Source organism: Rana temporaria, chromosome 12 (assembly GCF_905171775.1).
Source record: "Rana temporaria chromosome 12, aRanTem1.1, whole genome shotgun sequence".
NCBI classification, from domain to species: Eukaryota; Metazoa; Chordata; class Amphibia; order Anura; family Ranidae; genus Rana; species Rana temporaria.
The window spans coordinates 81,784,496-81,809,140 of NC_053500.1; positions in this window are offsets into that span (position 1 = coordinate 81,784,496).

Here is a 24,645-nt window from a genome sequence, read left to right on the forward strand (position 1 = left end):
ACTTGGGCAGGAGGTGCCATGATGAACAGCAGTATTAATAAGAGTATATAGGGTGTGAAATAACTGCTGACATAGGTGTCTTGACTGGGCAGCAGAAGCAGCAGTAGTAGTATTAACAGTAGTAGTTGATACAGAGTCATATCACATGGGCAGGAGGTGCCATGATGAACAGCAGTAGGAATAGGAGTATATAGAGTGTCAAATAACAGCTGACATAGGTGTCTTGACTGGGCAGCAGCAGCAGCAGAAGCAGCAGTAGTAGTAGTATTAACAGTAGTAGTTGATACAGAGTCATATCACATGGGCAGGAGGTGCCATGATGAACAGCAGTAGGAATAGGAGTATATAGAGTGTCAAATAACTGCTGACATAGGTGTCTTGACTGGGCAGCAGCAGCAGCAGAAGCAGCAGTAGTAGTATTAACAGTAGTAGTTGACACAGAGTCATATCACTTGGGCAGGAGGTGCCATGATGAACAGCAGTATTAATAAGAGTATATAGGGTGTGAAATAACTGCTGACATAGGTGTCTTGACTGGGCAGCAGAAGCAGCAGTAGTAGTATTAACAGTAGTAGTTGATACAGAGTCATATCACATGGGCAGGAGGTGCCATGATGAACAGCAGTAGGAATAGGAGTATATAGAGTGTCAAATAACTGCTGACATAGGTGTCTTGACTGGGCAGCAGCAGCAGCAGAAGCAGCAGTAGTAGTATTAACAGTAGTAGTTGATACAGAGTCATATCACATGGGCAGGAGGTGCCATGATGAACAGCAGTAGGAATAGGAGTATATAGAGTGTCAAATAACTGCTGACATAGGTGTCTTGACTGGGCGGCAGCAGCAGCAGAAGCAGCAGTAGTAGTATTAACAGTAGTAGTTGACACAGAGTCATATCACTTGGGCAGGAGGTGCCATGATGAACAGCAGTATTAATAAGAGTATATAGGGTGTGAAATAACTGCTGACATAGGTGTCTTGACTGGGCAGCAGAAGCAGCAGTAGTAGTATTAACAGTAGTAGTTGATACAGAGTCATATCACATGGGCAGGAGGTGCCATGATGAACAGCAGTAGGAATAGGAGTATATAGAGTGTCAAATAACTGCTGACATAGGTGTCTTGACTGGGCAGCAGCAGCAGCAGAAGCAGCAGTAGTAGTATTAACAGTAGTAGTTGATACAGAGTCATATCACATGGGCAGGAGGTGCCATGATGAACAGCAGTAGGAATAGGAGTATATAGAGTGTCAAATAACTGCTGACATAGGTGTCTTGACTGGGCGGCAGCAGCAGCAGAAGCAGCAGTAGTAGTATTAACAGTAGTAGTTGACACAGAGTCATATCACTTGGGCAGGAGGTGCCATGATGAACAGCAGTATTAATAAGAGTATATAGGGTGTGAAATAACTGCTGACATAGGTGTCTTGACTGGGCAGCAGAAGCAGCAGTAGTAGTATTAACAGTAGTAGTTGATACAGAGTCATATCACATGGGCAGGAGGTGCCATGATGAACAGCAGTAGGAATAGGAGTATATAGAGTGTCAAATAACTGCTGACATAGGTGTCTTGACTGGGCAGCAGCAGCAGCAGAAGCAGCAGTAGTAGTATTAACAGTAGTAGTTGATACAGAGTCATATCACATGGGCAGGAGGTGCCATGATGAACAGCAGTAGGAATAGAAGTATATAGAGTGTGAAATAACTGCTGACATAGGTGTCTTGACTGATCCAGAGGAGTCATGGGAGAAAATCATGTGGTCAGATGAGACCATAATATAACTTTTTGATCATAATTTCACTAACCGTGTTCGGAGGAAGAATAATGATGAGTACCATGCCAAGAACGCCATCCCTAATGTGAAGCATGGGGGTGGTAGCATCATGCTTTGGTGGTGTTTTTCTGCACATGGGACAGGGTGACTGCACTGTATTAAGGAGAGGATGACCGTGGCCATGTATTGCGAGATTTTGGGCAACAACCTCCTTCCCTGAGTTAGAGCTTTGAAGATGGGTCGAGGCTGGGTCTTCCAACATGACAATGACCCAAAGCACACAGCCAGGATAACCAAGGATTGGCTCTGTAAGGAGCATATCAAGGTTCTGGCGTGGCCTAGCCAGTCTCCAGACCTAAACCCAATAGAGAATCTTTGGAGGGAGCTCAAACTCCGTGTTTCTCAGCGAGAGCCCAGAAACATGACTGATGTAGAGAAGATCTGTGTGGAGGAGTGGGCCAAAATCCCTCCTCCAGTGTGTGCAAAGCTGGTGTAAAACTACAAGAAAGGTTTGACCGCTGTAATTGCAAAGAAAGCCTACTGTACCAAATATTAACATTGATTTTCTCTGATGTTAAAATAGTTATATTCAGCACTGTAAATACATCAGGTCCGGGGCTTTATCAGGGAATGCATGACAAGGGACCCTTCAGCGCCCTGAACCGACGACGGGTGCCAGAAAGTCACCGCCGATCCAGGACTCATTCATCTTTATGAATGTGAGTCTGTCCACGGAGTCTGTGGACAGACGGGTCCTCTTGTCCGTGACCACCCCACCTGCCGCGCTGAATGTCCGCTCAGATAGTACGCTGGAGGGGGGGCAAGACAATAACTCCAGCGCATACTGAGCGAGCTCGCGGCAGGTGTCCAATCTGGCAACCCAGTACTCCATGGGGTCGTCGGTGCTCATACTGTCAGAAGCACCGACGGACGCCATGTAGTCTGCCACCATGTGGGCCAGCCGCTGGTGGTGACTGCTGCTGCTGATGGTGCTGGTACTGGGTCGCTCGGTTTGGAAGAACATCCTCATCTCTTCCATTAGGTCCCCTGCTCGGCTGCTGCTGGGTGCAGCCACCTGCTGGGTGAGATGAGGGGGGACAACTGGAGGCCGGGGAGTTGCCTGCTCCAACCGTCTGACAATGCCTGCCTGCAGTTCCTCCATCCAGTGCTGCCTCCGGCTGGCTGGGATGAACTGCTCCAGTTTCCCCTTGCACCTGGGATCCAAAAGGGTGGCCATCCAGAAATCATCCCTCGTCTTGATGGTCTTAACTCGGGGGTCCCTCCTGAGGCATCTCAGCATGTGGGCAGCCATGGGGAAGAGCACAGCCCGCTGTGACTCCTCAATGCTGGCCAGGTGAATGAGGTGCGACTCTTCATCCCTGAGGCGCTGCTGGTCAAACTCAGAGATGCCCAACCCCCGGACTATCGGTGCCCCCAACACCGGCTCTCCCTCCTGACCAGGCCCTGACTCCGGGACGACACCAGCAACCACCTCCTCCTCCTCTTCATCATCATCCTCCTCCTCCTCCTCCTCGTCCTGGCCCTGGTCTCGGTGGAGCATTGCTGACTCCTCCTGCTCCACCAAGGCACTCTCCCCAGCTTCGAGCAGGCGATCTAGTGTCCTCTCCAGCATGAACACTATTGGCAGCACGCTATTGAGGCCGATTTGCTCACTGCTGACCATCTTGGTCGCCTGCTCGAAGGAGGACAACACTTGGCAGACCTGGTTTATCTGCCCCCACTCCGCACAGGCGATGAAAGGGAGTTGTGGTGAAGCCCTCTCAGTGCCTAGTTCCATCAGGTACTCCCTCACCGCCCTTTGCTGCTCCCACAACCTCTTCAGCATGTGGAGGGTGGAGTTCCACCGCGTCACACTGTCCACAATCAGCCTGTGAAGGGGCAGATTGTACTTCCGCTGCAACTTGGACATGGACGCGGTAGCGGTTGGGGAGCGCCTGAAGTGGCTGGCAATCCTACGCGCCTTTGCCACAATGTCACTCAACCCTGGATAAGTGCGCAGGAACTTCTGCACCACCAGGTTGAGGACATGTGCCAGACAGGGCACGTGGGTCAGACTGCCAGCACTAAGGGCGGCGAGTAGGTTGCTGCCGTTATCGCAGACAACCATACCTGCCTGGAGCCTTCGGGGTGTCAGCCACTTCTGGACCTGAGCCTGAAGTGCTTTCAGCACTTCTTCTCCAGTGTGTCTCCGGTCCCCTAAACTAACAAGCTGGAGCACGGCCTGACAGCGCACGTGCCCCACACTTGAGTAGCTACGGGGGCGCTTGCTGGGAGGCTCAGCAGCTGCGGAGACAGTGGCTTGAGGGAGACCAGCAGTTCTCCCCTGGACACCCCGGGGCGGCACCACAAGATCAGTTGCCGCCGATCCCTCACCGACGCCTCGGAGGGAAACCCAATGGGCCGTGAAGCTGATGTAGCGTCCCTGCCCATGCCTGCTGGTCCAGCCATCCATTGTCAGATGAACCCTGTCGCTGACAGCGTGATCCAGCGACAGGGTTACATTCTGCACAATGTGCTGGTGTAGGGCAGGGACACCAGTCCTGGCAAAGAAATGGCGGCTGGGGACACGCCATTGGGGTTGGGCCTGCTCCAACATCTGCCTGAAGGGGTTGCTGTCAACTATGTTGAAGGGCAGCAGATGTTGGGCAATAACCCTTGCCAGGAGCCCATTGAGGGAACGCACACGTCGGTCTCCAGGGGGGAAGGGAGTGGTGCGGTCAAAGGCGTCTGAAATCGACGCCTGGCGCCGGACGGCAGTGCGGGACACAGACGTGGAGGGTGCTGTGGAAGTAGAGGTCTGGCTGCCGGTACCAGTACCTCTACTAGAAGGAGCGGGGGGGCATGACCTGCTGGAAAGAGATGAAGATGTGGCAGGGGCTGCTGTACCCTGCTCACTTGTGGTGGTGGCGCTGCTACCACCACCACGCTTCATCTCGTCAAACACCGCCCAGTGGTTTATCCTCAGGTGCTGGTTCAGGGCTGTGGTACCCACCCGAGCCAAACACTTCCCTCTCTTCACCCTCACTTTACAAATCCGGCAGATGGCCACGGTAGGGTTGTCTGCCACCAGGGTAAAGTAATTCCAGACAGGTGACTTCAGCACCGCCCTCCTGTCAGATGGGGTGACGCTTACTTGCACCTGCTGGGACTCGGTGCGCACAGGTGGAGCTGCCTGCTGCTGCTGCTGCTGCTGCTGCTCCTCCTCCTGACACCTCCTGCTGCCATCACCAGTGGAGACCCTGACGATGGTCTCCCTGGTGGTGACCTGGCGCACCGTTTCACCAGGGTGCCTACCTTCCCCGTCGTCACTGACGTAGTGAGCCGACGCGTCAGATGGCAACCATGATGGGTCACCCTCTTCGCCCCCAGAGATGTCAGACCAAGGGCTGAAATGTGTTGGTCTGAGGGAACCAACTGACATGGAGCCTCTAGCCTGGCTCAGCTGTCCCCTCACCCACGCCTGGGTCTGACTAGGTGCTGCTGTTTCCTGCACCAAAACAGCAGCACCAGTTTGAAGGGATGTCTCTGGGATACTGCCAGCAGGTATCCCATCCTCCTCATCCATCCCTTCAAAAAGGTCCTGACCATCAGGACAGAGCTGGAGGTCTGCCTGATGCATGGCCTCCCCCAAGAGATCCCTCTCACTGTCGCTGTCGAACAGTAAGATGCTGGACTCCTGGGGGCTGGGGGGGCGTACTACAGGCACCGGTGTAATGGTGGTACTACTGTGAGTCTGGACCGACGACTCAGTGGCACTGCTGTGCCCCATGTAGTCCACCACTACTTCAGCCTGAGATGGCAATATCGGGCGGCTGCCCGATGGGAAGAACTCCCGGATCAGGCGTACTCCCCTTGCACCCGATCCTCTAACACTAGTAGGGGCACGAGAGGTACCCCGTGCTGGCAGCGATCCAGCACTGGGAGTAACTCCCCTACCCCTGCTGCCACGGCCACGGATGCCGCTCATTATTGCTGATATGTGTGTGGGGGGGGGTAAACTTTATTGGGGGGGGGAAATGTGAACAAAATGTGTTTTTGTGTATTTTTTACAAGACAGGCACGCAGACAAAGACGTACACAGACAGCTACTAAACTATAAGAAAAGTAGTACACCAAAGACAAGGACTACAAAATTAAAGAAAAAAAAAAAGCACTAAACAAACACTAACTTTTTTTTTTTTTTTTTTTTTTAAACACAAAACACAGACACTAAACACACACTAAGCTAAGCTAGATGAAATAAATGTACACTAACAGTGTGTACACTTAGTACACAAAATTTAACTAAACTGAACACAAAACTTAGCTTTTAGAAAAGCTCTTTAGGAAAAACTAAACAAAATGTGAACTGAGATGCCTAGCAAATATCACTGAACAGCGAACCTGCAAGATCTAACAGTAACACAAGATGAACAAAACTTAGCTTTTAGAAAAGCTCTTTTATAAAGCTCAGCAAAATGTGTACTGAAATCTCTAGCAAATATCACTGAACAGCGAGGATGCAGGATCAAACAGTAACACAAATGAAAAAAACAGCACAAAACAGCACAAAACGTAGCTTTGAAAAAAGCTCTTGGGTCTATTGCTTTGAAAAAAGCAGTTGATATTCTGGAAAAGATCCACTGGAATCACTAAATAGCAATGCTGGTGATGATCTAAATCAATCAGGAACAAAGACACAGGAACACAGAAACAGCCTCCACACTCTATAGCCAGCTTCTGAATCTGCAATGAAATGGTGCTGGGAGTGAGCTTATATAATGTCCATGCAGGCAGGTTCCTATTGGTTGCTAACCTCTGACGAGTGTGGAAGGAGAACTCTGATTGGCTCTGATGCAAAAGGGCGGAGCAAATAATCGCGCAATATTCCTATTGCCGAATATTCGCATTGCGATTATTCGGCAATATAAAATGATCGCTTCAGCTACTCGGCCCAAGGTCTCTAATCATACCAGCAATGCTTTTAGACGTCTATGGAGATCACTAGGATGTGATCTGTTTTAAAAATGAAACTGTAAAAATCGCTCTGATGCGGAAGATCGGGGCGAGGAAAGTAATCGCGCGATATTGCGTTTGCCGAATAATCGCATTGCGATCTTTCTGGAAAATTCAATGAACGCTTCAGCTACTCGGCCCAGGGTCTCTAATGATACCAGCAATGCTTTTAGACGTCGATGGAGATATCTAGGATGTGATCTGTTTTAAAAAAAAAATTGTAAAAAATCGAATATTCGGAATTGCGAATATTCACCGCGAATTTCGAAATATAGCGCGATTTCTCGAATATGCTATATTCGAGTCGAATATTCGCAATGCGAATATTCGTGAGCAACACTATGCACGACCTCGGCATGGCAGGACGCGTTGGCGGGGCCCATGGATGTGCATACCCTGAAGGTGGGTACCGCACCTGGAACTCGGGCCCCGCAAGAACAACCCGTCAAAACACAGAGTAATTACACAGGTTCTGGGGCTAATTTAATGTCGATAAGGCACCAAGTGAGTTTAATTAGCAGCACCTTAATCAGCCAGAGAACCTGTGTAATTAATATGTTTTTGCTTTTAAAGGGATGAGATGGCAACCCTAGAAAGATCAGAAAAAAACAATGGCTGGGTAAGGCCGGCCCGATGTCTATTCTGCACAAGGTACGGAAAAGTCCTCTGGGATCCATGCCTGGTTCATTTTAATGAATGTGAGCTTGTCCACATGGGCTCTGGACAGGCGGCTGCGCTTGTCTGTGATAACGCCCCCTGCCGTGCTAAATACATGTTTAGACAATATTTATGGGGGTTTCCTTGGACAGGAAAAAATGTGGGGACTGTTATTAAAGCATGAACAGTAGTAAAGTATAAAAAAATGTGGGCCTGGTCAAACCTCAGTCATGAGAGCCACAACAACAAATGTAAATATCAAAAGATTTATTTTATAAAAAAGTTTCTTTATATAAAGACATAGAAAAAAAGAAAAAGATATACAATAAATACTATAGAATGCATCTTAGATAGGTTTCAGACTAACAAATAAAATGATACTTCAAATGCATAAAAATGCAGGTGATCTTCATTTCATCCCGCATGTGGCGGTTCTACTAGTTTCGCCCGAGAGGGCTTCGTCAGGAACCAATAGGGGGCAGTAGTCTGAGCAAACAAAGAGTATATCAGTGACGGAAAAAAATATATATATATATAGTAATATACAAGAACAAAAACATCACATAAGTTTAATGTATCAGTACATACAAACAAAATATCTGATTGACCATAAATATAAACATAATCATAATTTATTATAAAGCATAAATAAATACGTTTAAAGAGGCAACAATGGAATGGAGTGTCTGCGATAGCTGTGGACTTTAACAAAAATATTTACCTGAAAAAATGGACTGAATAACCTGGATAGTTAGCCGTGACTGGCTCAGGATCCCAGATGGAAAATCCCAGATGTAAAGAAGAAGGGATGGGAAAAAGAGGAAAAGATCCTCTTATGCAAGCGTATAGGAACACCGTGCACCGCACAGAGCCTGGATGCAAGCCTATAGAGGAAAAGGAGCCGGAGGCGGGCAGGTACTGTAGGTACAGAATGGAAATGTTATAAGTGAGCAAAAAAGGAAGAAAACAAAAATGTGAGAAAGAAAGAAAAAAATTTGTGATGAATAAACATCTGTAGAAAAAGTGTGTGTAAAAGATAGTTATTACCTGGTTCAAGTAGTAGTCAGAATAATAGGAAGATTCTGTGATGAAATGGTCTCAAAAAAGGAAAATTTATTATCATACTTACCGTAATTTTCCTTTCCTGATGGACTCCATGGCAGCCTACGTGTGGGTTAATCCCGCCTCCTCTCCAATGTGATAGGACCCCATACCCATAAAAGTTAACTCACCAATAGACTCAGTGTTCTGTAACTATCCCGACTCCATAATTTCAGGGTGGGAACTCCGTCTGCCATGGAGTCCATCAGGAAAGGAAAATTACGGTAAGTATGATAATAAATTTTCCTTTTTCCTGACTGACTCCATGGCAGCCTACGTGTGGGAAATAACTAGCCAAACACACGGGTGGGTATGCTGAACAGAAATATATTTAATTTGTCCCGTCAGCCGACAAGACTGATAAACCAAAATTTACAGAAGACAGTGCTGCAGGTTCAACACAGTAATGGGACATAAAGGTGTTTATAGAAGACCAAGAGGCCGCTCTACAAATAACGTCTGGCGCCACATGACGGGCTGCTGCCCAGGAAGCTGCCATCCCTCTCGTGGAGTGAGCTGTTACCGCCTGCGGAGGAGCCAAGCCCTTTGCACAATAAGCCTGTTGTATCGTCTGGACGATCCAGGATGCGATTGTTCTTGAAGATGCCTTTTTCCCTTTGTTCTTGCCTGAATGCAGGATGAACAGGTGATCAGAACGTCTGAATGTAGATGTAACTTGAAGATATTCAGTGAGTATCTTGCCCATATCCAGAGGGTGAGTCTCATCAGAATCTGGGTTTTTAAAGGTAGGGAGAACTACTTCCTGATTCTCATGGAAAACCGACGAGACCTTCGGTTTGGAGCCCAGCATAGGTATCAGAACCACTCTGTCTGGAAAAAAGGTGAGAAATGGCTCCTTGTGACCCAGAAAACCGATCTCGGACACTCTCTTGGCCGAGGTGATGGCTACCAAAAAGGCTACTTTGGCTGAAAAGTTCTTCAACGAGGACGGGGAGGGCCCCGACATACTAAGTTCATTCAAAAAGTCAAGTACTAACGGGAGATCCCATTTGGGGAATCTTGGCTTCCTCAGAGGTCTCAATCTTGAGGCTCCACGAAAAAACTGTTTGATTAGTGGATGGGTTGCCCAAGGGATTCCAGAAAAGGCTGAAAGTGCTGAGATTTGAACTCTTAGTGAGCTTACAGACAGGGGTAGGTCTAGCCCTGATTGAAGAAAGCTTAGGATGTTTTGGATTTCTGGGTTCTTGAAGGAACTGCCCGCGGTTAAAGAAAATTCCACAAACTTAGACCATATTCTACCGTACACTTTATTTGTGCTTCCTTTCCTTGAGCTCATAAGGGTAGAGATCACCCGAGAGGCGCAGCCAAGGGATTCTAGCCTTTCCCTTTCAAGAACCAGACCGCTAGTTTCATTTGAGCCGGACAGGGGTGAAGGAGTGTCCCCTGGGAGAGAAGGTCTGGTCTGCATGGTATTAGAATTGGGTCCTGAAGACTCAGCTGAACCAGAAGAGGGAACCATGGCCTGTTCGGCCAGTATGGAGCCACCATTGTGATTTCCACTTCTTCCGCTAGAAGTCTCTTCAGGAATTTTAGAATTATTGGGATCGGGGGAAAGGCGTACGCCCTCTGAAACCACCACCGATCCGTTAGGGCATCTGTCCCGATTGCCTGGCTGTAGTAACCCCTCGTGTAGAATTTCTTCAATTTGGCATTGTTCGGGGAAGCAAAGAGATCCACTTGGGGATTGACTCCCAGGGATAATATCCAACGGAAGGACTGATCGTGGAGAGACCATTCGTTGACGTCCACCTGAGTTCGTGACAGGAAATCCGCCTGGGAGTTCTGAATGCCTGGAATGAAAACAGCCGTCAGGTTGACAAGGTTCACTTGGGCCCATTTCATAATGGGCTCTACTTCCTGGAGAAGGGATGAGCTCTGAGTCCCGCCTTGTCTCTTGACATATGATACTGCTGTGGTGTTGCCAATCCTTAGAATTACTGACTTTCCCTTCAGCAGTTGTGAAAAGGACTGTAGGGCACACCAGGCCGCTCGAAGCTCCAGGGTGTTCGAGCCTGGATTGTGGAGGCGAGCGTCCCACCTGCCTTGCGCCATGCTTGTGCCGCACAGGGCCCCCCAACCGGAGCCACTGGCATCTGTCGTCACTGTGACCCACGAAACTGGAGCGATGGAGTGACAATTCAGCAGATTCTTCGGTTGAAGCCACCAGAAGAGGCTGCCTCTCATTGACGTTGAAATGTGGATCCGCTGACTCATGCTCCCTGATTTCCACTGCCTGAGAAAGCCGGATTGGAAGGGACGTAGCCTCCAAAGCGCCCATTTCACCAATGGTGTTGTGGATACCATTGTCCCAATGATCTTCAAGCATTGATGAGCTCTTAGGTGGCGAGTACTCAAGGCCCGGGAAATCCTCCCCTGAATTACCGGAATCTTCTCTACTGGTAGGGAGATGGTCTTCCTTACCGTGTCGAATTGAGCTCCCAGATAGGTTAGACACTGAGTTGGCTCTAGGTGGCTTTTTGCCAGGTTCAGGAGCCACCCGAATTTGGACAAGGTCGAGATGACCTGATCTCTCTGTGCCAGGAGAAGGGTTTTGTCTTGGGACAAGACCAGGAGATCGTCCAGATAATGGTACAAACGAATTTTCTTCAGCCTGATGAGGGCTACCAGTGCCAAAAGAACTTTGGTGAAGACCCGTGGGGATGTTGTTAGGCCAAAGGGTAGACATACAAACTGAAGATGTTCCTGGTTGACATAGAACCTGAGGAACTTGTGCAGCTCTGCTGCTACTGGGACGTGGAAATAGGCATCCTTTAGGTCCACAGAAATCATCCAGTCGCCCGGTTGTATTGCTTGTTGGATGGTTGATAAAGTTTCCATCTTGAACTTTTTGTGTGTTATAAATTTGTTCAGGTACGTTAAGTCTATGACTGGACGCCAGGTACCGTTCTTCTTCTGTACTAAGAAGAGAGGGGAGTACACCCCAAGAAACTGTTCGTCTTTTGGGACGTGTACCACTGCCCCTTGAATTTTCAGGAGGTGAATGTAATCTAGAAGGACCTGTCTCTGTTCCAGTGACCCTGGAAGAAGGGTGGAGATGAACTTTGGACAGGGAGGACTGGAAAAGGACCATGTGTGTCCTGAGGTCACGGTCTTGATGACCCAAAAGTCCTTGATTGAGGCCGCCCAGACGTGCCGATAAAGGAGTAGACGAGCTCCAACACGATCCGCTTGGGCGGGCGTTGTCTCAAAAAGATTTCCCTTTGTCGCGTCCAGTTGACGCTTGAGTAGTTGGAGTAGGTTTGCGGTAGGAGCCTCTACCTCTGCTCCAATTCCTTCTATAGTTTCCGCCAGGTCTGTAAGCGCGAGCTTCCCTAGCGCGATCCGGGCTGTATCGCCGAAATTGGGGTGTTTTTCTTCCTGTTTGGCGCTTGTCCTGAGGAAGGAAACCAGACTTGCCACCCGTGGCTTTGGAGATGGCATCATCCAGCTTGTTACCAAACAGGGTTGACCCTTCGAAGGGAATCTTGCACCAGTTCTGCTTCGATGACGGGTCAGCAACCCAGGGGCGTAGCCAGAGGGCCCGTTTCGCGGTCACAGAAGAAAGCATAATCCTAGCTAACAGGCGGATTAAGTCAACGGAGGCTTCGCCCAGGAATGCGACCGCCAGTTTTAGCTCTGCCGTGGCTGAGTTCTTGGCTAGTTCTTCAGAGACGCCTTTGAGGAAAGAATCAACGTTTTCCGTCCAGGCTTCCATGGCCTTTGATAATGCCGCTAAAGCTAGAGCTGGTTTGCACGCTGTGCCCGCTAGGCCATAAATTCTTCTGAGGTCCTGGTCCATTCTTCTGTCCAGGCCATCTTTGAAAGAGACGGAATCAGCAATAGGTAAAGTGACGTGTTTAGCAAGTCTCGTTACTGCCGCATCTACTAGAGGAACATTCTCCAAATGTTTGACCTCCTCCTGTTTGAAGGGATAGAGCCTTGAGGCTTTGTTAGCCATGGAAGATTTCTTGTCCACCTTGCTCCATTCCTCTTCAAAGATACCCTTCAGTTCAGACAGAAACGGGAACGTAGGGCGTTCTTTCCCCAAGCGCTTAAAATATTTTTTCTGCTTGGCTGGAGAAGCAGGTTGTTCCTCCCATAAGAGAGCCTCCTTAATCGCTTTGACGAGTGGCGTCACCTGCGCGAAGTCAAATTCTAAGCCTTCTTCATCACTCTCTAGGTCACCCTCAGGAAAAGCCGGAGTGGAGGCTTGAGGCCGGGAAGGACCTGGATCCTCTAGGGTCTCCAAGTTTGGAGAAACAGACCCGTCAGTGTTGGTCTGAATCTGCGTGCGGGGCATGTTCTCTCTCAGAGTTCGTTGAACCACACGTTCCACCAGAGACTCGATACGATGACCTTCAGTCTCTTTTTCCCTGACCGCATGGGCGTAGCATCGGTCGCACAATGACTTGCCCTCCGGGACACGAGTGTCACATCCCCAGCAGGCTCTGCGATCAGAGCGACTATCATGGCGGTGGGAGCGGTGTCTTGAGGAGGAATGTGAGCTTCTCCTCCGGTGGGAAGAAGTAGATGGAGATCTACGCTTGGACCTCGACTTTGAGGAAGAAGAAGTGCGTTGCGGTCTGGCAAGGTCTTCCGGTTCTGGATTGGAAGGGCTAAATAAAAAAACATTTAGGGAGGAAACTGTCAACACACATGAAAATGTGACTAGCAGCCCCAAACCCGAACCCTTTCCCGCACATACCTTGTGCGTGAGGGCTGGCCGCCTGTAGACGGTGACTGGTCCATAATTCCCGGACCTGCGTGTAAAGGGTGACGCTAATTCGGAACCAAAAAGGAACCTATGGTGCCGAATAATACAAAATGAAATGAGTATACTGCCCCTTTAAGAAATTTCTTAAATCATCTGTGTTTTTTTTTTTTAAATAAATGAACAGAACCAACCAAATAAAATCAATGCATATAAATAAATTAAATTTAGTATTAGAAAATAGTTAAACAATTAAATGGAATAGACAATGTAGAAAGTGCACAGCAGGAAATGGTAAAATCAATTTAGCCAGAAGCAAAAAGGATTTCTCACTGACCTGACAGCTTTAGCAGAGTAGCACAGACGGTCAATCAGCTGCTCGCCTGTAGTGAAACTCAATGTACACAGGCCAGCAGCTGATTTTAAAAGGCCCGCCGGTGACGTCACACGTCCTCCACGTACGCGCCTGCGCAGTGGACCGCGAACCCACGGCGCCTGCGCAGCCGCCGCGGGAACCGACGGACTGCGCATGCGCGACCAAGCCTCGCTCCGGGAGTGGGTACAGCGCATGCGCGGGGCTCAGGCGATGGGGAACCAGGAAGCCACAGGCGTGCTGGAACGCAGAAGCGCTCCAGCCGCCAGACATGTACAAACAGACAACATAGAATAACAAATAGGCGACTGCCATGGAGTAAGATAAAGATGGACCTTGCCAGTCGAATCCGGTCTTCAGCACACGCCACAGCATATAACAAGATATGCTGGGCAAGCTCTCCACCCGCCCATGGCTGGGATCCGAGCTGCACCGCTTAAAGTGTGCCCTTTTCCATTCCTTGAGGAAAATTAATCTGATCCATGGAGGAGGAAAAAAAAGGAACACTGAGTCTATTGGTGAGTTAACTTTTATGGGTATGGGGTCCTATCACATTGGAGAGGAGGCGGGATTAACCCACACGTAGGCTGCCATGGAGTCAGTCAGGAAAGAGATTATTATGGATCAACCCAGGAAATTTCTGTCAGTACTGTGTAGCACAAAACAGGAAAGCATTCACTATGGAGCTACATGCAATGTATCATATAAAGTGTATAAATGTTACTTCTAATAGTACTATCAGTAAACGAATATTTAATAAAAATGAATTACAAATTAAAACCGCAAATCACATCGGTATTGAATATGATATTAACATGAACGCCTATATAGACTGCAAGGTATTAGAAGGACCTAAATTTCTCACGAAGTATAACGTTTTTTATGTACTTATTAAGCATTATGGTTGTTGCACCTATAAGATAAATAAAGGTGAAACTAAGAGAAATACAGGTATACACAAATAGTGGTAATGATGTTACCTGATTCAAGTTGCAGCAATCTCTGCCAGCAATTAGGCAGATAAGATACCCGAAGGGTCTATTAAATCCAGATACTGAATAATGAGATATCAAAACAAAAGAAAGAAGGAAAAAGAAAAAATCAGTCAAGGAGAAAATATTTCCTCAATATTGACAGATAAATGAATAAGATGACACAAAGTCTGCAAGTGGCAACAAAGTGTCACAGCTAGGCTATTGTCAGCACTGAATTAAGGTTGAAAGGAAAAAGTATATGATGAAAAAGATAATGAGAAATAATCTGTGGATGGGAGCATACCTATGACCTGCTGTTGCCTCAGTAAGCCGAGGAATGATTCCTCTGACAGAGCACACACTGATGGATCAGCTGTGCGGCTCCCTAATATGCTGCCCGCAATCAGAGTGAGATGATGTTCATCTGAGTAGGGGGCAGCACATCACTCTACAGTGGGCGTGGATTCCCAAAGCGAACCACATGAACCATGCCTGCGCAAAAGAGAAACATCCCTCTAGGAGATGCTAAATCAGGCGCGCTTGCGCGGAGGAGAGGGAACCCCCGGGGAAAGACACCGGCGTCAGAAATGACGCATCGGTGCCTACCCAATGGGTGCCGTCAGAAAGCGGACCCGCACTGTCACTCGAGCCTCCGCTCGAGTTCAGCCCAGCAAGGCTGCACTGGTGCGGGCCCCCTAGCGCCCAGAGTGGCTTGACAGATGAAATCGGGCTGAATAGTGTCCAACATATACAGGCAATGAGCTGAAGTGCAAGGGATCGGTTCTGATGGTATGAGAGCATGAAAAACATATTTTCATCCACGTCAGGCAAATAAATAGAGAGAAAAGAGAGGGAGAAAGGGAGGAAAAAGAAAAGAATAAAAAGAAAGAAAACGAACAAAAGGAAAAGAAGAGAAAAAAAAAAGGAGAAAAAAATAATAATAATAAAGAATAATAATAATGAAAAAAATGAAAAAAAGGGGGAAAATAACAGAGAGGAAAACAAGGAAAAATAATGAGTATAAAATGATATAAAAATCAAAAACCAATATTGGAAAAAATGCCACCAATTGACCTGAAAAAACCACAAGAAAAGTCCACAGGTCACAACACAGATCCACTCAAAATTCATTGCAATGACATATGACATTTATATTGTTACAGAAAAATATATTATTTTATATAACAAAAATAAATATTCCAAAACGGATTTAATTGATCGTAAAATGTTGTTGCATACCTACAGTCATATAGGCTGCACACTGAGGTTCTATACTCCCAACTGTCGGGTGGTGGAATGTCGCAAAATTGGGGCACGTCAGAGTGTAGAAACACAATTCGCGGCACCCATTGCACCACCTCCCTCATACAGCAGGGAATATTATTGCTCTGGGGACTGCTTGATAGGCCATGATGGATTAAGGCTGATGGCCATTTGGTAGAGCCGAAACAGGGGAAATAAAGAAACAGCTTTGATGGAAAAACTTCAAAATGGCAGTATGATAACCCCAGCATATCAGACTTGTTATCACTAGATTAAAGGAATGGCTTATAACTTATATTTTCATTTAGCCCTGGATGCTGAGTGGCATTAAGCGTATATATCCAGCGTGCTTCCATTTGTAGCAGTCGTTTGTCAGCATCGCCTCCTCTCTCATTGAGAGGAACATGTGCCAAGGCATAGAAGCCTAGCATTGCCTGATTATGGTTATGGAACAAGCCTATATGGCGGCTGATGGGTGTTTCCATACGTTTTTTCTTAACGGCTAGGACATGATCTCTCATTCTGCAAAAGAAATTGCGTTTAGTTTTTCCTACATAGTAGGCACCGCAATTGCATTTCATTAAATAAATGATGCCTATTGTTTGGCAAGTTGCGCGGAACTTAGGTGGCAGAATGTATCGACAGAAATTGCATTTGCCGCACAGGAAAGTTCCTGTCTTAGTTGGTTTGGGCACCATTTGTGTCGCATAGTGGCTGGTAACAGCTCTGTCCCGAATTGAGGGAGAGCGTTTAAATGTTATCTCCGGTTTCAAATTAATGAATTTCTTAATTTTGTCATCAGAGGTAAGAAGGTACCAATATTTGCTATAAATGTTCCGAATTAATTGATGCTGACGATTAAAGCGTGTAATCACCCTGGTGGTGTTAACTTTGGAGGCATTTTTTGATTTATAAATGAGATCATTTCTGTCTAGTAAATGGCTTTGTTGTAGGCACGGCGTAAACAAGTCTTGCTATATCCTCTCTCTTTGAGGCGGGCATAGAGCTGTGCTGCTTCTTTTTTATAATCCTCTTCAAGAGAGCAATTACGCCTCAGTCTTAGATATTGACTGTATGGTATACTGTTGATAAGTGGACTGGGGTGCGAACTGGAGGCATGCAATAAACTATTGCCTGCTGTAGGTTTCCTGTAAAGTGTAGAACACAGGCTGCCTTCACTGTCAATAAAGAGTTCAACATCCAGAAAAGTTATGTTTTTCTGGCTATAATTATATGTGAATTTTAAATTATAGTTGTTAATTTGTAGCCCTTCTAGAAATAATAGAAGCTCATCCTGAGAGCCCCCCCAAACCATGAAAACATCATCTATGTAGCGATGCCATGTTAGCAGGCTATCCGATGAAGTGCTCCTGGATTCCTCATTGAAGAGGTCACGTTCCCACCCCCCCAGGTACAGGTTGGCGTAGGAGGGGGCGCAGCCTGCCCCCATTGCCACGCCCTGTACCTGGAGGTAGTGGGAACGTTTGAACAGAAAAATGTTGTTCGTCAAAATAAACTCAAGCATTTCTATGATGAAATTATTGTATTTGGAAGTATTCTTGTCACGCTCGTTGAGGAAACTCCTAATGACTTGTGTGCCTAGCCCATGAGGGATAGAATTATAGAGTGCCTCTGTGTCAATGGCAACTAGCCAGGCGTTAGGTGGAATAGTGAGGCCATCAACAATCTTTAACAGTTCGATGGTGTCTTTCACGTGAGAGAACAAGCTCTGAACATGAGGGTATAGGTACTCGTCGATGATCCTACTGATATTTTCAGTTAATGAGCCACAGCCGGATACGATTGGACGTCCCGGAGGGGGTAAAACCCCCTTATGTATTTGAGGCAGGGCATAAAATGTCGGGGTGGTGGGGCTCTCAATGTTAAGAAATTGTAAAGTGGTCTCATCTATAGTGCCCAGACGACGTGCGCGGTTCAAAATCTGGCGGTATCGCTCAATGCTTTGTGTAATCATCGAGGCTGGTACAGGTCTGTACCAGTCTCTGTTTTTCAAAATTTTAAGGCACATATCCTCATAACTGCGTCTATCCATTAGCACAATATTTCCCCCTTTATCGGAGGCAATCTCAATGAGAGAGGAGGCGATGCTGACAAACGACTGCTACAAACGGAAGCACGCTGGATATATACGCTTAATGCCACTCAGCATCCAGGGCTAAATGAAAATATAAGTTATAAGCCCTTCCTTTAATCTAGTGATAACAAGTCTGATATGCTGGGGTTATCATACTGCCATTTTGAAGTTTTTCCATCAAAGCTGTTTCTTTATTTCCCCTGTTTCGGCTCTACCAAATGGCCATCAGCCTTAATCCATCATGGCCTATCAAGCAGTCCCCAGAGCAATAATATTCCCTGCTGTATGAGGGAGGTGGTGCAATGGGTGCCGCGAATTGTGTTTCTACACTCTGACGTGCCCCAATTTTGCGACATTCCACCACCCGACAGTTGGGAGTATAGAACCTCAGTGTGCAGCCTATATGACTGTAGGTATGCAACAACATTTTACGATCAATTAAATCCGTTTTGGAATATTTATTTTTGTTATATAAAATAATATATTTTTCTGTAACAATATAAATGTCATATGTCATTGCAATGAATTTTGAGTGGATCTGTGTTGTGACCTGTGGACTTTTCTTGTGGTTTTTTCAGGTCAATTGGTGGCATTTTTTCCAATATTGGTTTTTGATTTTTATATCATTTTATACTCATTATTTTTCCTTGTTTTCCTCTCTGTTATTTTCCCCCTTTTTTTCCATTTTTTTCATTATTATTATTCTTTATTATTATTATTATTATTTTTTTTCTCTTTTTTTTTCTCTTCTTTTCCTTTTGTTCGTTTTCTTTCTTTTTATTATTTTCTTTTTCCTCCCTTTCTCCCTCTCTTTTCTCTCTATTTATTTGCCTGACATGGATGAAAATATGTTTTTCATGCTCTCATACCATGAGAACCGATCCCTTGCACTTCAGCTCATTGCCTGTATATGTCGGACACTATTCAGCCCGATTTCATCTGTCAAGCCACTCTGGGTGCTAGGGGGCCCGCACCAATGCAGCCTTGCTGGGCTGAACTTGAGCGGAGGCTCGAGTAACAGTGCGGGTCCGCTTTCTGACGGCACCCATTGGGTAGGCACCGATGCGTCATTTCTGACGCCGGTGTCTTTCCCCGGGGGTTTCCTCTCCTCCACGCAAGCGCGCCTGATTTAGCATCTCCTAGAGGGATGTTTCTCTTTTGCGCAGGCGTGGTTCATGTGGTTCCCTTTGGGAATCCCCATGACACCTGCCGCGATATCCATGCCCACTGTAGAGTGATGTGCTGCCCCCTACTCAGATGAACATCATCTCACTCTGATTGCGGGCAGCATATTAGGGAGCCGCACAGCTGATCCATCAGCGTGTGCTCTGTCAGAGGAATCATTCCTCGGCTTACTGAGGCAACAGCAGGTCATAGGTATGCTCCCATCCACAGATAATTTCTCATTATCTTTTTCATCATATACTTTATCCTTTCAACCTTAATTCAGTGCTGACAATAGCCTAGCTGTGACACTTTGTTGCCACTTGCAGACTTTGGGCCTGATTTACTATGCTCTGTGCACTGCGCTGGTTCATGCGTAAATTAGTACTCCGGGTGGAGGCTTAATTGGGCGCATGAACCAGCGTAGCAGCCGGCGCATTGAAAGTAATATGTAAAGCCGCGCCAAACTCCCTATAGAAGTCTATGGGAGAAATCAAAAGTGTTCATTTTAAAGGCTAATCTGCAAGTTTTGTCCTAAAAAGTGTTTGGGGACCTCAGTCCTGTCCCAGGGAACATGTATCAATGCCTTTTTTATTTTTTAAAACGGCCGTTTTTTCGGGAGCAGTGAAATTAATAATTCTTAAAGTGAAACAATAAAAGTGAAATATTCCTTTAAATTTCGTACCTAGGGGGGGTGTAATGTCAGCATGTGAAATAGCGCATTTTTCCCGCACTTAGAACTCCCCCTGCACAAAATGACATTCAGAAGGAAAAAAGTCATTTAAAAATTCACATGCGGCTATAATGAATTGTCGGCTCTGACAATTCTAAAGGGATTCATTCATAAAACAAACAAAAAAATGTGTAGGGGTTCCCCCAAATTAAATTACCAGGCCCTTCAGGTCTGGAATGGATATTAAGGGGAACCCTGCCGTAAAAACCAAAAAAAAAAAAGACGTGCGGTTCCCGGCAAATATCCATTCCAGGCCCTTCAGGTCTGGTGTGGATTTTAAGGGGAACTCCACCCCAAATTGAAAAAAAAAATAGCGTGGAGTCCCCCTAAAAATCCACACCAGACCCTTATCCGAGCACGTTGACCTGGCCGGCCGCAGAAAAGAGGGGGGGACAGAGTGCGGCCCCCCCCCTCTCCTGAACCGCACCAGGCCACATGCCCTCAACATGGGGAGGATGTCCCCATGTTGATGGGGACAAGGGTCTCATCCCCACAACCCTTGCCCGGTGGTTGTGGGGGTATGCGGGCGGGAGGTTTATCAGAATCTGGAAGACCCCTTTAACAAAGGGGACCCCCAGATCCTGGCCCCCCCCCTATGTGAAATGGTAATGGGGTACATTGTACCTCTACCATTTCACCCCCAAAAAAATGTCAAAGTGTTAAAAATGACAGTAGCCGGTTTTTGACAAATCTTTTAATAAAATCTTCTTTTCTTCTTTCCTTCGGGTTTCTTCCGCTGCTTCTTTCTTGGGTCTTCTTGTCCACATCTTGCCCGACGTCTTCTTCTATCTTCTCCGTCCGTCCTTCAGCCTTCTGGTCCCGCATCTTGCCCGTTGTCTTGTCCTGTCTTCTTCTCCGTCCGTCCGCCAGCCTCCTCGTCCGCATCTTGTGTCTTCTGCGGTCTTCTTCTCGGTCCGCCAGCCTTCTCGTCCGCATCTTGTGTCTTCTCCGGACCCAGCGTTTGAATTTGATTTGGCCGCCGTGTTTCCGCTCCTGGGACCCGCCCCCCTCTGACGCCACAAGTAAACTCCTTAGAAGGTCATGTGCGTCAGAGGGGGGCGGGGTCACAGAGCGTCACACAGCGGGGGAATTCAATTTCAATCGCGCCGCCCGGAGAAGAAGTTCCCGCCGTGTCACACTCATGTGACCCCGCCCCCCTCTGACGCACATGACCTTCTAAGGAGTTTACTTGTGGCGTCAGAGGGGGGCGGGTCCCAGGAGCGGGAACACGGCGGCCAAATCAAATTCAAACGCTGGGTCCGGGGACGAGAAGGCTGGCGGACCGAGAAGAAGACCGCAGAAGACACAAGATGCGGACGAGGAGGCTGGCGGACAGACGGAGAAGAAGACAGGACAAGACAACGGGCAAGATGCGGGACCAGAAGGCTGAAGGACGGACGGAGAAGATAGAAGAAGACGTCGGGCAAGATGTGGACAAGAAGACCCAAGAAAGAAGCAGCGGAAGAAACCCGAAGGAAAGAAGAAAAGAAGATTTTATTAAAAGATTTGTCAAAAACCGGCTACTGTCATTTTTAACACTTTGACATTTTTTTGGGGGTGAAATGGTAGAGGTACAATGTACCCCATTACCATTTCACATAGGGGGGGGCCAGGATCTGGGGGTCCCCTTTGTTAAAGGGGTCTTCCAGATTCTGATAAGCCCCCCGCCCGCAGACCCCCACAACCACCGGGCAAGGGTTGTGGGGATGAGGCCCTTGTCCCCATCAACATGGGGACATCCTCCCCATGTTGAGAGCAATGACTGTATTCTTTATAGCCATGAGTACTTTAAACTTCCTTTTTTTTGTTTCACTTCAGAAATGACATCTTGTACAGGGACAGTTCTAAGCACGGGAAACATGCGTGTACCCCCCCTCCCCCCCTGTATCAAATTTAAAGGAATATTTCACTTTTATTATTTCACTTTAACCACTTCCATACCGCGCCTATTCTGGCACTTCTCTCCTTCATGTACAAATTATATTTTGTTCCTGGGAAATTAATCAGGACCCCCAAACATTATATATAATTTTTTAGCAGACACCCTAGGGAATAAAGTTAGCGGTCATTTTTTATTTGATTTCCAACGGTATTTGCTCCATAATTTTTCAAACGCCTTTTTTTTGGCCAAAAAAAAAACACGGTTCATGAATTAAAAAAAAAAAAAAAGTAAAGTTAGCCCAATTTTTATGGATAATGTTAAAGATGATGTTACACCGAGTAAATAGATACCTAACTTGTCACGCTTTAATATTGTACACACTCATGGAATGGCGCCAAACTTCGGGACATAAAAATATCCATAGGCGATGCTTTTTTTTTTTTTTACAGGTGACCAGTTCAGAGTTACAGAGGAGGTCTAGGGCTAGAATTATTGCTCTCGCTCTAACGCACGCGTCAATACCTCACATGTGTGGTTTGAATGGTGTTTACATATGTGGGCGGGACTTACATGCATATTTGCTTCTGAGTGCGAGCTTCTAGGGACAGGGGCGTTATTTTATTTATTTGTTTGTTTTTTTTACCTCATATTTTTATTCTTGCACTTTTTTGACACTTTTTTGATTTTGGATCACTTTTCTTCCTATTACAAGGAATGTAAACATCCCTTGTAATAGGACTAGTGTGTGACAGGTCCTCTTTATGGAGAGAGGCGGGGTCAATAAGGCTGGAAAGCATGGTATTGAAATAAAAAATAAAAGTTCTCATGCTTTCAGCTGCAATCATGTTCGTTCAGCACAGTGGTGTAGTGTATAGCACTTTGACCTAGCAGCAAAAGAGTCGTTGGTTCGAATCCCGCCCGTGACAGCATCTGCATAGAGTTTGCATGTTCTCCCTGTGCCTGCGTGGGTTTCCTCCCACAATATAAAAACACGCTGTAAATCGGATCTGGTCTAAATAAGCCCTAATATGCAGTAGTATATTTAGGTTTTGTTCTGCCCTAGGCCTGACTACATATCTGCACCTCCTAATAGAAAAATGACCCACCCCTTCCTGTCAAAGCCACACCCTGTTTTTGTATGACCCGCCCAGTAATTTTCAGGGGACCCACACACTAGTTCTGGGGGGGCACTGGATTCCCTTAACCACTTCCATACCAGGCACTTACGCACCTTCCCGCCCAAGCCAATTTTCAGCTTTCAACACTGTCGCACTTTGAATGGCAATTGCGCGGTCATACAACACTGTACCCAAACAAAATTGGCGTCCTTTTTCCCCCACAAATAGAGCTTTCTTTTGTTGTTATTTGATCACCTCTGCGATTTTTTTTTTGCGCAACAACTAAAAAAAGACTGCAAATTTTGAAACAAAAAAACTTTTTTATTTTTTTAGGTTAATTTTTTTGTAAATAAGTTTTTCTCTTTCAATTACGGGCACTGATATGGCGGCACTGATGGGCACCGATGAGATGGCACTGATGGACATCGATGAGGTAGTACTGACGGGCACAGATGAGGTGGCATTGATTGGCGGCGCTGCTATGCGGCACTGATGGGCACTCATAGGCGGCACTGATGGGCACTCATGGGCGGCACAGATGGGCACTCATGGGCGGCACTTATGGGTGGCACTGATGGATACTTATGGGCGGCACTTATAGGTGGCACTGATGGATACTTATGGGTGGCACAGGTGGGCACTGATAGGTGGGCACTGTGGGGTGGCACTGATGGACACTGTGGGGTGGCACTGATGGACACTGTGGGGTGGCACTGATTTTCCCAGGTTGCCAGTCAGTGCCCATTTGTGGGCACTGATTGGCATCTTTTTTCTTAATGCTTTTTGTTTTTTTTTTCTATATTTTTTTTTTTGCACACCCTGTTGGTCCAGGGTGGGCATCCCTGGTGGTCCAGTGTGGTCATCCGAGGGGGGGCTGCGCTGATAAACAATCAGCGCGAACGCCCCCTGTCAGGAGAGCCGCCGATCGGCTCTCCTATACTCGCGTCTGTCAGACGCGAGTGAGGAAGAGCCATCGATGGCTCTTCCAGTTTACATCGTGATCAGCCGTGATTGGACACGGCTGATCACGTGGTAAAGAGTCTCCGTCTCCGTCTCCGTGAGAGACTCTTTACCGAGATCGGAGATGCAGGGTGTCAGACTGACACCCCGCATCGCCGCGCTGCATGCCCCCACAGGCGCGCGCGGCATGAAATCCTGCAGGACGTCCTGTCAGGATTGTGTAACCACTTCCCGGACGTAAATCGGCCATAGGCTGGGCGGGAAGTGGTTAATTTGCATAGTTTTTCTCTCACTTCCTGTTTGGCTATGGGGCAGGAAGTGAAGGCAAATCTCCCCAATTGGACACAGATAATACAAAATAAACTGACAGGGCCTATAACCCTCCCTCACTCTATCCAAAATTAAAGCAAATAAAACTTGTTGATTATAGTTCTTGTCAGGGGCGGACTGACCATTGAGTCACTCGGGCACTGCCCGAGGGCCCCATGCCACTAGGGGGCCCCATCCGGGTTGCCAGGCTCAGTAAAACCAGGGACAGTATGTAAAAATCTGTGTTTTTTTTAGATCTGTCCCTGATATGTCCGAAAATGACATGCTTTTAATGTGAATATCCCAAGATTTTAGCTGCCCGCCTCTGCACTACCTCCTGGCGTGGTGGTCATCTGTAAGCCAGAGGGGCCCCATAATCTTCTATTGCCCAGGGGCCCCATGAGTTGTCAGTCCGCCCCTGGTTCTAGTTTAAGCACAAATTTCATAGAGTTTTATTGAGAGCCCTAAGAAAATATAACCATGCCAATAGGCCAGG